Below are 3,747 nucleotides of genomic sequence, written 5' to 3'. Positions count from 1 at the left end.
ACACAATGTTCTTTATGTGGTCCTCAGGTGATAGTTTTCTATTTAGAACCACCCCTAGATCTCTTTCTTTATCAGAATTCCTTAAAGATTTCTCACATGGTTTTCCTAATGATAGATTGTGGGCTGTAAGGGACAGGTTTGATGTATGGATTAGTTGATAGAAGTTCCAGTCCACCTGTAGACAGGGATCTCACATCAGCTTGTATATTATACAAGGATAAGATTTGATAAATTCAGTTATTTGACTGAACACTGGCTCTGTTTAAATCAGAGATTTAAACATACATAGTCTAACCTAGCTCCTTTCTTTTTTACCTAGCCTAACCTAGCTTGTTTTCCCAAGCCGGTCTATGGCCCATGTTTTTTTTCGATGCCTCAGTGGTCCATGCACATGTCCGTTCAAGGGGATTAAATAGCCGTTCTATGGCCCCAGGGTTTTACGAACTTCTTTTTCCCAAGCCGGTCTATGGCCCGTGTTTTTTTTTATGCCTCAGTGGTCCATGCACAGGTCTGTTCAAGGGGATTAAATAGCCGTTCTATGGCCCCAGGGTTTTACGAACTTCTTTTTCCCAAGCCGGTCTATGGCCCGTGTTTTTTTTTATGCCTCAGTGGTCCATGCACAGGTCCGTTCAAGGGGATTAAATAGCCGTTCTATGGCCCCAGGGTTTTCTCAAATTTTCTTTCATAGCCGGTCTATGGCCCCTGGGTTTTACGAACTTTTTTTCCCAAGCCGGTCTATGGCCCCTGGGTTTTATGAACTTTTTTTCCCAAGCCGGTCTATGGCGTGTATGTTAAATAAACCAAATTTTTCACTTTTGACAATTGAGCACCTGCTACATCCAGATTCTAGGGAGGAAAGGAATATAATATAATATCTAATATATCTATCTGTGTGAAATAGATTAAATCCATTTATTTGATATTCAGCTAATAGTTCTGTATTTTCTACATTCATCCATGTTTTGGTAAGTGCAATAATATGTATTGTTTCATTGCAGATTAGAGATTCAAGATAGTTCTAGATTTCCGAAGTACTGAAACGCGCGCCATACAGGCTTGGTGGATCTAGGTGCAAGGTAAAATTATTTACATTTACTTTTGTATTTATATGCATATATGCATTTATATGCATTATTCTCTAGAATAATAGATCTCGTAATAATTTTGGAAAAATAGTGGCATTTACTATTTTAAAAAGCTCGGGTGCAGGGGGGGGGGGGTTTGTGTAAAAGCCTGGTTTGTGCCTCGGAGAGGCTATGGGATCCAGTAAGATCGTCCTTCCTTTCCTCCCTAGAATCTGGATGTAGCAGGTGCTCAATTGTCAAAAGTGAAAAATTGGTTTTGTCTTCCGAATGCACCATTTCTGTAAATTTGCTAATAATCTTTTAAAAATAGTAAATGCCATTATTTTTGCAAAATTATTACGAGATCTATTATACTAATAACGGTTTGATAAAATTTGGTAAAATCAAAATATAAATTCTATAAAATCAAATTCTTCACTTGCTACAGCAACAGGAATGTGTGTGTATGTATTTGTGTTGTTGAATATGACCGAAAGTGTAAGATTAATGATTCTAACACAAATCGTCTGAATATTTGTTTTTCTTCACTGTCGAGAGTAGTTAAAAAAATTTACTCGAGTTTATTTTCACACTTTATTTATGGTCCTTAAGTCCCTCTCCTTAATGCTGCTGCTGTTTCTCGCATCTTTGCATCGCTTGTATGTTTGGGGGTTTGGCCTCTTGCTATATATTGATTCCATTTGTGTGTGTTTGGGTCTCAGGCCCTCTCGCAATTTCTGTTGAACAAACCCCTTTTCCTAGTTCTGCATCTCTCCTTTGGTACAAATTTTGTTGTGCTTTTATCATATATTTCACAAAACTTGACATACATTTCATTTACTTCATGTCCTATCAGCAAGTGTTTGTCAAATTCTTTAAGGAAAGTTTATCATCCTGATTGCAGATCTCTAGCGATATTATGTCAACTTCTTGTGGATTCGCAATCATTATTTAATTTACCTTTAGGTGTTCTTTCACCAGCACAGCAACACTGTACCTCTCCCAACCAGTTTAAGATAAAAACTAAGTACTAACTAATTAACTCAATGTAACCTACCTTACCCCCAAAATGACAACCCATGTCTTCTATTTTAAACAATGCTGTTTTGTTGACCAAATTGTATTTTTGTTTTTTTCTGCAATGTTTCCCCCCCCCCCCACCACTCTACCACCACATTGAGTTTAGTAGCTCTGTGCACGTCAGGTGCTGTTTAATATACAGACCTACTCCTCCATTTGACCTAGTTTCTCTATCACATCTATATCACTTTGTGCTTTAGCCCTGGTGGAGCTTGGTCCACCAGGGTGTTGTTTGGAGTGGCCCGCAGATCCACATACAGTCTGCATATGATATACAGTCTGTTGATCAATTAAACTACAGTAGTTAGTTTTATTCACCGAATGCACCAATATGTGTTCATTCTTCCCAGATGAAGGAACTAGGTAATATTCATCATCTGAATGCACCATCTGATGCTTTAACACACTCATGATACACGAGAGGTTTAAAAAACTTTTAAAACTTTTAAAACTTTTTGACCTATGTATTTAAAAGCAATTCTAAAGTTAAAAAGTGTAGCATAGGCCCCTCGCAGAATGTTCTTAATATGATCCTCAGGTTATAGTTTTCTATCTAAAACCACCCCTAGATCTCTTTCTTGATCAGAATTCTTTATAGATCTCAGTGGCTCGATCATAGAAACTGCTCTAAATCCTTGTTGGCCTGGATTGTGGAGGTCATTGGTCTATAAAACTAGTAATCTGACTCCTGATCACTCTCAAATAATTTTATTATGTGGGATGTTAGTGCAACTGGTCTATAATTCTTTGCCAATGCTTGTGTTGTGTTGTGTTGTTTTGGTAGTGATGTGCAATGTGTTGTTTTGGTAGTGATTCGTCCAGTTCTGGTAGTAGTGCGGTTGTTGTGTAGTGTAGTACTTGTGTGCTTGTTAATGACTTGTATTCCAGTCTTGTGGGTATCTCCTTTCCCCTACGGGCCAACTGCTTTGTTCTTACCTAGCATTTTGCTTTGTTTGGGTATGAATGTTTGTGTGCCGTATATTTTGCAAAATTTGCCATATATCTCATTATTTACTCCTCTGCCTAGCAACAAGTCTGTCTAATTATACTCATTAACTGTTTTTCAAAGTTCCCCATAGTGTCCTTTATTGAAATCGAGTTCATGAACCGTTTCAATGTTCTTATTTTCTTCTAGATTATATCCTAAAGTATATTTAAATGTTATTGTTATTATTGTTATTAAATGTTATTGTGACATTGCATTGCAATTGAGCTATGTTGTTTACCATACCGTTCATTTCGTGAGTATAAGTATAGATGCCACACTTGTGACAGGTAAAACCATGCCTTTTTTGAAAAACAGCACCGTCTGTTGCACGTAAGAGCAACCCACACTATATAAGGCAGTCTCCGTGGTGTAGTGGTAAGACACTCGCCTGGCGTTCCGCGAGCGCTATGTCATGGGTTCGTATCCTGGCCGGGGAGGATTTACTGGGCGCAATTCCTTAACTGTAGCCTCTGTTTAACGCAACAGTAAAATGTGTACTTGGATGAAAAAAACGATTCTTCGCGGCAGGGGATCGTATTCCAGGGACCATAGGATTAAGGACTTGCCCAAAACGCTACGCGTACTAGTGGCTGTACAAGAATGTAACAACTCTTG

General features: G+C 38.2%; 1 long non-coding RNA gene across 1 annotated transcript in view; it reads left to right on the top strand.

Moving 5' to 3' along the window:
* The first annotated feature begins 993 nt into the window (after positions 1-993).
* LOC138365418 (uncharacterized) overlaps positions 994-3,747 on the top strand; it is a 5,616-nt gene continuing 2,862 nt past the window's right edge. Inside the window, exon 1 of the long non-coding RNA XR_011228801.1 lies at positions 994-1,076. This is a non-coding gene — a long non-coding RNA (uncharacterized lncRNA). The remainder of the gene's footprint in view (positions 1,077-3,747) is intronic.

Source organism: Procambarus clarkii, chromosome 16 (assembly GCF_040958095.1).
Source record: "Procambarus clarkii isolate CNS0578487 chromosome 16, FALCON_Pclarkii_2.0, whole genome shotgun sequence".
Taxonomy (NCBI): domain Eukaryota; kingdom Metazoa; phylum Arthropoda; class Malacostraca; order Decapoda; family Cambaridae; genus Procambarus; species Procambarus clarkii.
Note: the sequence above shows the minus strand (reverse complement) of the source record. Positions and strands in the feature narration are given on the sequence as shown.